An 11,315-nucleotide genomic window follows, 5' to 3' on the forward strand; every position below is an offset into this window, starting at 1 on the left:
TCCATATTTTACCTTGGAGCACTATACTCAGTTTTGCTGGGTAGGTGATTTTTGGTTTTAATCCTAGCTCCATTGACCTCCAGAATAGGATATTCCAAGCCCTTCAATCCCTTAATGTAGAAACTGCTAGATTTTGTGTTATCCTGATTATGTTTCCACAATACTCAAATTGTTTCTTTCTGGCTGCTGGCAGTATTTTCTCCTTGATCTGGGAGCTCTGGAATTTGGCGGCAATATTCCTAGGAGTTTTCTTTTGGGGATCTTTTTGAGGAGGCAATCTGTGGATTCTTTCAATTTCTGTTTTACCCTCTGGCTCTAAGATATCAGGGAAGTTTTCTTTGATAATTTCTGGATAGATGATATCTAGGCTCTTTTTTTTGATCATGGCTTTCAGATCATTCAATAATTTTTAATTATCTCTCCTGGATCTATTTTCCAGGTCAGTGGTTTTTCCAATGAGATATTTCACATTGTCTTCCATTTTTTCATTCCTTTGGTTCTGTTTTATAATATCTTGATTTCTCATAAAGTCACTAGCTTCCACTTGTTCCAATCTAATTTTTAAGTTAGTTTTTTTCTTCAGTGGTCTTTTGGACTTCCTTTTCCATTTGGCTAATTCTGCCTTTCAAGGCATTCTTCTACTCATTGGCTTTTTGGAGCTATTTTGCCCTTTGAGTTAGTCCATTTTTAAGCTGTTATTTTCTTCAGTATTTTTGGGGGGTCTCCTTTAGCAAATAGTTGACTTGTTTTTCATGGTTTTCTTGCAACACTCTCATTTCTATTTCTTATTTTTCCCCTACTTCTCTTATTTGCTTTTTCAAATCCTTTTTGAGCTCTTCCATGGCCTGAGACCCATTCATATTTTTCTTGGAGGCTTTTGATGTAGGCTCTTTAACTTTGTTGACTTCTTCTGGCTGTATGTTTTGGTCTTCTTTGTAACCAAAAAAAGATTCCAAAGTCTGAGTCTGAATCTGAGACTGTTTTCATTGCCTTTTCACATTGCCAGCCAACTACTTGACCCTTGAACTTTTTGTTGGGGTATGACTGCTTGTAGAGTAGAGAGTGCTTTGTCCCAAGATTGAGGGTCTGTGCTGCTGTTTTCAGAGCCATTTCTATACAGCAAGCTCTGCTACACGAATGCTCCTTCTCCCCCAAGAGCCACCAACCAGGATTGTGGCCCAGATCAGGCAGGGAAAAGCAGGCTTTGCACTCCCGCTGTAATCTGTTGCTTAATTGCTCCCACCAGCTGGGCCTGGGGCCAGAAGTAACTGCAGCTGTAGCTCTGGAAATAGCCTCAAAGCAGCACCATCTCTGCCACCCCCAGGATGGTGGCCAACCACAAACTCTTTTCACTCTGTGCCAGCAGGTTTTCCCACTAACCTGTTCTGTTGTCTTTGGAATTTATGGGTTGAGAAGTCTGGTAACTTCCTCAGCTCAATAATTTAGGGCCCTACTGCCTGTTCCATCCAGGTCCTGGTCCAGTTGGTCCTGGCAAGTTCCATGTTGGGCTCTGCTCCACTCCACTCCCAGATTTGTGCAGTAGACTCTTCACAGTGTCCATCCAGGCTGTCCTTGGCTGGAGCCCTGCTTCTCTCTTCTGTTTTGTGGGTTCTGAAGCTTTGGAATTTGTTCAGAGGCATTTTATAGGTGTTTGGGGGGACCTGGGGGAAAGCCCAAGCAAATCCCTGCCTTTCAGCTGCCATCTTGCCCCCCTGCCCCCATCATGAATCTTTTGGAGCTTTCTTAGAACCTTGCATTGTTGAGAAGAGCCAAGTCTACAAAAGTTAGTCATCACAGAAGCAATGTGTCTGTAGCTGTGTACAATGTTCTCCTGGTACTGTTCCCTTCACTCTTCATCAGATCATATAAGTTTCTCCAGGTTCTTAGGAAGTCCATCTGCTCCTCATTTCTTGTAGCACAATAGTATTACATTACATTCATATACCACAATTGTTTTAGGCATTCCCCAGTAGATGGATATCCCCTTGACTTCCAATACTTTGCCACCACAAAAAGAGCTGCTATAAATGTTTTGTACATATGGGTCCTTTTACCCCTTATAGGATCTCTTTGGGATATCACCCTAGAAGTGGCGTTGCTGGGTCAAAGGCTATGCACATTTTTATGGCCCTTTGGCCATAGTTCCAAATTGCTCTCCATAATGGCTGGATCAGTTCACAATTCCACCAACAATGTAACAATATTTCAATTTTCCCATATCCTTTCCAGCATTTGTCATTTTTCTGTTTTGTCATTTTAGCCAATCTGACAGGAAAAATGTGGTACCTAAGAGTTGTCTTGATTTGCATTTCTCTAATCAGTAGAGGTTTAGAGCATTTTTTCGTATGACTATAGATATCTTTAATTTCTTTCTCTGAAAACTGCCTGTCCATATCATTTGATGATTTATCCACTGGGGAATGATTTGTATTCTTATAAATTTTATGCTGTTCCCTCCATATCTTAGAGATTAGGCCTTTGTCAGAGAAACTGGTTGTAAAAATACTTTCCCAATTTTCTGCTTCCCTCCTAATCTTGGTTGTATTGGCTTTGTTTGTATGAAAAATTTTCAATTTAATGTAATGAAAATTATTCATTTTGCATTTGCTCTCTATCTCTTGTTTAGTCATAAATTCTTACTTCTTCATAAGGCTGACAGGTAAACAATTCTCTTCTCTCTCTAATTGCTTATAGTATCAGCCTTTATATCCAAATTGTGAACCCATTTTGACTTTATTTTGGTGTATGGAGTAAGATATTGGTCTATGCCCAAATTCTGCCATGCTATTTTCCAGTTTTCCAAGCACTTTTTGTGAATTAGTCAGTTCTTATCCCAGAAGCTTGACTCTTTGGGTTTATCAGAGTGGATTATTATATTCGTTGACAACTGTGTCTTGTGTACCTAACCTATTCCACTGATCTACCACTCTATTTCTTGGACAGTACCAAGTAGTTTTGATCATTGCTGATTTATAATACAATTTAATATCTGGTAAGGCTAGGCCACCTTGCCTAGCATTTCTTTTCATTAAATCCCTTAATATTATGGATCTTTTGTTCTTCCATATGCATTTTTTTATTATTTTATCTAGCTCCATGAAATATTTTTTGGTAGTTTGATTCGTATGTCACTAAATAGGTAAATTAATTTAGGTAAAATTGTCATTTTTGTTATATTAGCTTGGCATAACCTTGAGAAACTGGTGTTTTTTCCATTTATTTAGATCAGACTTTATTTTTGTGAGACGTGTTTTATAATTGTGTTCATTTCCTGGGTTTGTCTTGGCAGGTAAATTCCCAAATTTTTTTTAATGTCTACAGTAACTTGAAATGGAATATCGCTTTCTATCTCTTGCTGTTGGGCTTTGTTAGTATTATATAGGAATGCTGCAGATTTATGTGAGTTTATTTTATGTCCTGCTAATTTGCTAAAGTTATTTATTATTTCAAGTAGTTTTTCACTTGATTCTCTAAGATTCTCTAAGTAAGTCATCATATCATCTGCAAAGAGTGATAACTTAAGTTTCTTCTTTGCCTATTCTAATTCCTTAATTTTTTTTTCTTCTCTTATTGCTAAAGGTGACCTTTCTAGTACCAAATTGAATAATAGGGGTGATAATGGACATCCTTGTTTCACCCCTGATCTTATTTGAAATTCATCTGGCTAATGGCCATTACATATAATACTTGCTGTGGGTTTTAGATAGATGCTTCATTATTCCATTTCTTCTAAAGGATTCTTGCCCAGAGTAGGATATGTAGTGATCACCTGAAATAAATTCCCCCATTTCTGTTCATTTAAGTTCACTGATGTCCAAGATGCCAATGTTTAATCTTTCCATCTCCTCTTTGACCACATCCAGCTTATTTTGGTTCATAATTTTTACACTCCAGGTTCCTATGCAATTTTCATCTATACAGCATCAGAATTTCCTTTCGTCATCAGATACATCCACAGCTGAACGTTTTTATTCTTGGGAGGCTTCTTTTTTTCCTTTAAAAGTCTTTAAGTTCAGGGATCTTCCTAGCTTTGTCAGTATTCTTACACTCCTCTATAATCCCATCAGCTTGGATTTTGTTATTGTTCCTTGCCACAAAGCTTCATTTACCAACTCTTTGCTTTTTCAATGGTTGTTTCCCATGTGTAGAATTATATGCCTCGGCCTCTCAATCTCCTGGATTTCTTGGCTTTCTTCAAATGTTTGGAGACACAGGACCTTCCATTCTCCTCAACCTTTTCTCTTCCTGAATGGAGGGCTGAATGGTGAATTAATGAATTCCACCCAAAACCTGCCTTTATAGAGGAAAAAATCTGTACTTTGCAGCTCTACTTGCAATCTATCTGCTTCCACCTCTTTCTATCTTCCTTTCCTGTTTTGTATTCCCCCACTATTTTGTAAGCTCACTGAAGGCAAGAACTATTTAACTTATGTGTATCCTTTGACATTAACACAATGCTTGAAGTTTAGGAACATAATAAATGTCTATTGAATTGAATGGTATTGAAGTTTCAATTCAAATCCCACCTTCTGTATTTCTTATGAATATACAGCTATTTATATATTCTCTTCAGGACTGGAATTTGATTTCTTAATGGTATGGGTTCACATTTTTGCCTCACATTTTGCACTAGTACTTAGCACAGTTTGTGACATGTAGTAAACACTTAATAAATACTTGTTGAGTATGTTAATGGTGATTAAGAAAGTAAGTTGAAACATTCCTGTACAGTCTGTCTTTAAGCTAGAAAGTTTTATTATAGGCCTTTTGGGTTAAGACAAACACAATTAACCAAAATCGTGGATGCCGAAATAATAGAGTTAGGCTTATGTCTTTAAGAATCTACTAGTTCACACTGAATAAATCTAGTTTGCACCATTTTCCCTCCCCCAACTTTTTTTTTTCCTTTGGTAAACAAACTGAACCATCATAAGTGTACTACATATGGTCAAATAGTCCCTTTGAAATCTTGTGGAAAATATCCACTAAAAGTTTAAATATATATATATATATATATATATATATATATATATATATATATATATATATATATATATATATATGTATGTATGTATGTATGTATTACCTGAGTTTAATGTGGATTCATTAGTTGTTCACCATATTCAACTTTCCCCTGATGTAAGAAACAGGGGAAGCAGTTTTATTTCCACAGAGTTGAAAGCATTCCTCTTCCTCCCCCTCCCCCACCCCAGCTGGTTAGAACTAGTTCTAATCAAAGCTCTGGGGTGAAAGGTTAGAGGCTTGTACACACGCTTAAATGAGCCATTTGAGGAAGGCAAGACATACAAAATTGGGGTTATATCTGGCTGATGAAGAGCCTGGAGGGAGATTCAAAGTGCGGCATCCATAAAAGGACTGACTTCCATCTGAGTCCTTTGTACTCTCCGGTACTCTGTTCAGGGGATGTACCCATTATTCAGACTGAATAAATGGAAAATATAATTAAAGCACCCCCACCCTCTACCACTTGTGTGGCGTCCTTTCTCATGAGAAAGCAATAAAATTCCTTTTTGCCTTTTCTCAAGAATAGTCTGTGTCTATTTCTAATGTGACTAGTGGTCTCAGACTCACACACCTGACCTTCCCCATGTCAACAACATTATGCCCAGACTTTGTTTGTTCATTTTTTTCTTGTTTGCTTTGTGGTAGTGCTATTAGCAGCAACAGCAGCAGCAGTAGTAATAAAAAGAATTATTATTACAATCATTGTCTTCATTGGTTCTTTTTTTTTTTACATTTATTGAGTAGTGTATTTGAAGAGTTGGTATATTGTTGATGGGTCCCATGATCCCTTAATGTTATTCACTTTTCTTTCCATATAACCCATGAATGACCAGCAAAAATTTAGTCTCATTTCTTATATTCAGTCTTTATTTGTACTAGGCCACATCACACCCTTAGCTGTTCTCTGGGTTTTTCTTCCCCCCACTCCCAATTACAGCTCAATTACTATCAAAGATTAAATTAAACTACAATGACTAAATAATAATATCTTACATGAATGTAATATTTTCTGCTAAAGGTTTATTGACTGACAAATCCTTTAACATCTCACTAGGTTATAGAGGTGACCTTGTATTTTCAAAGTCAGTACTGGAATAGTATACAAGTTTTTCAGCTGTTCCTGATTCTATTCAAGATAAGAACCTTATATAAAGGTCCCAGGATAGATTGTATTGCTATTAACTGATGAGTAGCTTGGATAGGTTCTTAGACCTTGTACCCAGAAGCTTGGATACCATGTAATCAGTTTTTGTTTTTGTTTTTTTGTTTTTTTGAGTCACAGGAATTTAAAAAAGATATTTGAACATAGACAGCTTGAGATATCTACTAAAGGCTTGGGTATTCATACTCATGAAATCACAGCTCTTTAGTGTGTTGAGGGACATAGGACTTAGTCAATAAACATTTATTAAGTACTATGTGCCAGGCCCTATGCTAAGTACTTGAAATACAAATACAAGAAGAAAGACACTCCTTAGTCTCAAAGAATTTACATTCTAGTGAGTGAGACAGCATATGAAAGAAAGCTAGAGGAAAGGAATGAGTATCCAACCTGAGGGCATGATAGAGAAAGTTTATAGTCACCTTGAAGAGGACTGGCTCCACAGGATGCACCACCCCCCTTAGGGGGAGTCTCTAGAAAGAGTCTTCCAATCAAAGGAAGAGGTAAAAGGGGTAGAACGTACTTATAAAGTATGAATTTCAAGGCTGCAGTGAGGCTTCTGGATGAATACCTGGGACTTGATATAGGAAGTGTGGAGTACAGCCGGGAAATGAAAAGTTTATTTTTAAAAGAGTTCTTTCTGCAGAATATCTCTATGCTGTCTGTCTGTCTGTCTGTCTGTCCATCTCTCTGTCTGCCTCTCTCTCTCTCTCTCTCTCTCTCATTACTTTAAATATAATATTCACTTAACCTATGAGAGTTTTTTTTTTCTTGAATATCAAGGAAATCTTCTTGATTTGGTCAGTCACATAGGTTAGAAGAGACATGTATACACACACACACACACGTATGTATGTATATATGTCTATCTATATGTATATATATATATAGTGTATATATATATATATTATATATATATATGTGTGTGTATATATGTATGACTAGAAGCCAAGGTCAATGCTCCTTCTACTGTGTTGCACTATTTAATGCTGCTTTTGCCTTCCAAATCTGCAAAATGAATTTTACTGAATTTTAAAATACATTGTGTATACACTTGTATATGAAAATATCCTTTCCCATGAATAAGGATTCTTAACAAAGGGTCCATGGTCTGCCAGGTAATAGATTTTTGGGGTGGGGAAAATGAAACTGAATGGAAAAATACCTTGTTATTTTAATTAATGAGATTATAGTATTTCCTTCAATTGCTTAAATACATCATTCTGGAAACATCCTCATAAACTGGTACCATGATACAACAAAGTTTTATAATACCTACTACCCCTACTACAATCTAAACTCCATGAGGACAGGGACTGTTTATTTGTTTTTTTCCTTATTTATTTTTGGCTTTTCATTCTCAGAGACTAAGATGGTTTAGGAAACACAGTAGGCCCCTAATAAATGTTTGTTGATTAGTTGAATATCTGGCACAATTATTTCACTGAATGAGGTTAGAAACTGAATCTGAAGATGGTGGAAATAAACCAGGAGTTTGCCTGAGCTCTACCCATTTTCTTTTGAAGACAACATTAAAGCAAGCCTCTAAATGGATTCTAGAGTGACAGAAAACAGAAAAAAGATGGAGTGAAACAATTTTCCAGTTTAACATAACTTAGAAGGACATCAGGTAAGGTCTGTCTCACTTGGGTAAAAGAGGAGAGCATCCCCGTACAGAGAATGTTCAAGTGAGTCAGTGAGAGGCTTTTAGACAGCACAGTTCAGCAACTAAGAATCATTGTTCTAGTTCAGAATGCCAGCAGTGAGGCACCCAGACACAATACAGGAGGCAAATTGCCAGTGTTGGAACCCTGGCAAAAACAGGCATGACTAGGCCATGCCACCAGAGCCCAGGGGCAAACCACAAGCACATGAGACCATGGTGTGGAAAACAAGTCACCAGGTCCCTGGCCACCAGCATAAAAAGCTTAGAATAATGCTCCCATGCTCCAGGAACAGAGATTAACTTTAAACGTCAAGAAACCAGCTGAAAAATGAGTAAGAAGTAGAAAAGAGCCCTTACTATAGAAAGCTACTATGGTGACAAGGAAGATCAAAACACAAACTCAGAGGAGGACAACAACATCAAAATGCCTACAAGTGAAGCCTCAAAGCGATATATGAATTGGTCTCAAGCACAAAAAGTCCTCATGGAGGAGCTCAAAAAGTATCTTAAAAAAGAAATAAAAGAGGTAGAAGAAAAGTTAGGAAAAGCAATCAAAGTTATGCAGGAGTCATACAGCTTGAACTGTATGAGAAAAGAGTCAATGGCTTGTATAAGGAAGCACAAAAAGTGGCTGAAGAAAACAGTTCCTTAAAAATAGAATTGGCCAAATGGGGAAAATATCCACTAAAGAAAACAGCTTCTTTAAAAGCAGAATTTGCCAAATGGTAAAGGAGGTACAGAAGATAACCGCAGATAATAGTTCCTTAAAAATTAGAATTAGGCAAGTGGAAGCTAATGACTCTATGAGATATCAAGAATCAGTCAAACAAAATCAAAAGAATTAAAAAATAGGAGAAAATATAAAATACTTCATTGGAAAAACAACTGGCCTGGAAAACAGATAACAGAAGAGATAATTTAGGAATTATTGGACTACCATAAAACCATTATAAAAAGGGGTGGGGGGCTGGACAGCATCTTTCAAGAAATTTCAAGAAACCTAACCTGATATTCTACTAGCAGAGGGTAAAATAGTCATTGAAAGAATCCACCAGTTACCTTCTGAAAGAAATGAAAACTCCAAGGAATACTGTAGTCAAATTTCAGAATTATCAGGCCATGGACAAAATACTGCAAATATCCAGAACAAAAAAAAAAAAAGAAAATCAAACATCAGGGAGCCTCAATCAGGATTACACAGGACTTAGCAGCTTCTACATTAAAGCACTGTAGGACTTGGAATATGATATTCCAGAAGGCACAGGAGCTTGTATTACAAGTAAGAATCAATTACCCAGAAAAACTGAAGATACTTCCATTAGGGGAAAAGATGGACATTCATAGAAATAGGGAACTTTCAAACTTTCTTGATAAAAAGATCAGAACTGTATGGAAAATTTGATTTTCAAATAAAAGACTCAAAAGGAACATAAGAAGGTAAATAGGACAGAAACAAATGAATAAACAAACATGTTATTCAATAAGATTTAAACTATTTTCCCTACAGGAAAATGATACCTATAATTCTTGAGTATTGTATTTCTATAATTGCTGTCAGAGGGAGTATATATATATATATATGGAGTGGGTATGGGTATAAAATGACTTTGATGTGATGATATAAACAAAATTAAGGGGTGAACAAACCTATAATACTGGGAGAAGATGAAAGGGAGAGGCAGAATAGGGCAAATGACATCACATGAAGAGGTACAAAAGACCTGTTATAGTAGTGGGAAAGAAGGGAAGGGGTGAGCATTGTTTGAACCTTACTCTCATTGGACTTGGCTCACAGAGAGAATAACCTACACATTCGGTTGACACACAGGTTACTAAAGTGAGTGATACTTCCCCCTGGGGGGTGCTGAAACAATCTGATTGGGGTGGGGGGTAGTAGTAGTAGTAGTCTCAGGTACAATTGCAGGGTGTTGAATAAGAATAAAGGGGAGGTGGAAGCATAAGGAAAGAAGAGAAGATACAAAAACTTTGAAAAATTGTTAGTACATGTTTCATCTGTTGTATAACAGAGTTCAAATTAAAGTTATTACATTATTATCAAAATAAATACATAATATATGACATCTCAGAGTGGGGGGGAGGGTAGAAATGGGGAGAAAATTTGTAATTCAAATTCTTGTGAAAACCAATGCTGAAAACTAAATATGTTAAATAAATAAATTAAATCTTATAAATAAATAAATGAATGAATGAATGAATGAATGAATGAATGAATGAATAAATAAATAGATGCACAAAATGCTAGTTATAAGTGATCAGTTGTCAAGTCTGCTGGCATATCTTAACAAGCAAGTGTTGGCAGAAGAGCATGTCATGCATTGTATGAATGTCCAGCATGCACTGGCAGGAATGCGTGCATATAATGACTTGTTTAAAACACTATATTATATGGTTACATGACACAATATTGCATCATCAAAATTTCAATTGAGAAATAAAAACACAAATTTACAATAAGTTTTTAAATGTAAGTTGCATCATTTATATATATATGTATATACATATATATATCTATATACATATATATATATATCTATCTATATACATATATATACATATATATGTATATATAATTTCAAATCATCCCCATCTATTGGGGAACAACTGAACAAGTTGTGTTATATGAATGTAATGGAATACTATTGTTCTATAAGAAATGAAGAGCAGGCAGATTTCAGAAAAAGCTGGGGAAAAGCTAACCACATCCAGAAAAAGATCTATTGAGCCTGAATGCAGATCAAAGCATAATATTTTCAATTTTTGGGTTTTTTTTTCTTTCTCATGGTTTTTCTCTTTTGTCCTGATTCTTTTCAACAGCATGACTAATGTGGAGATATGTTTAACATGGTTGTATATGTATAACCTATATTAGATTTCTCGATGTCTTTTGAAGGGGGGAAAGGAAAGAGGAAGGGAGAAAAATTTGAAATGGAAGATTTTACAAAAATGGATGTGCAAAAAATAGAATGCTATTAAGGAAAAAAAACCTGAGACCTTTAGTGGGGGTAGGCACAGGCATTTTGCTTGAAGTTACACAGCCAATTAATGATAGAACTGGAAATAAAACTAAAGTTTCTGGACTCATAACCCATTATTCTTTCTGTCCTACCTCCTGAGGCTTTGAGATTTACTAAGGGATCTCCCGTATCCTTGGTTCAGGAGGCCTGGAGTAGGTATTCAAGGAGTAATGATTGACTGATTGCAGTCTTTGCCCTATGTTCAGCTTCTAACACAATTCTAGGTATATGTGCAAGATTATTTTTAAAAGCTTCAAAGTGTAGCCTGAAAATAACTAGAATGGTGATTTTATCTCACCCTTCCCTCCTGCCTCCCCAAATGGCTTAATTTGTTTGTGGTGGGTTGCAAGTTAAGTTTTCCAAGGAAATTTAATTTTGGCTTATTTTATTTTAAAAGTAAATATATGGTAAATTACAAGCTTAGTAG

This window comes from Trichosurus vulpecula, chromosome 3 (assembly GCF_011100635.1).
Source record: "Trichosurus vulpecula isolate mTriVul1 chromosome 3, mTriVul1.pri, whole genome shotgun sequence".
In the NCBI taxonomy this organism is placed as follows: domain Eukaryota; kingdom Metazoa; phylum Chordata; class Mammalia; order Diprotodontia; family Phalangeridae; genus Trichosurus; species Trichosurus vulpecula.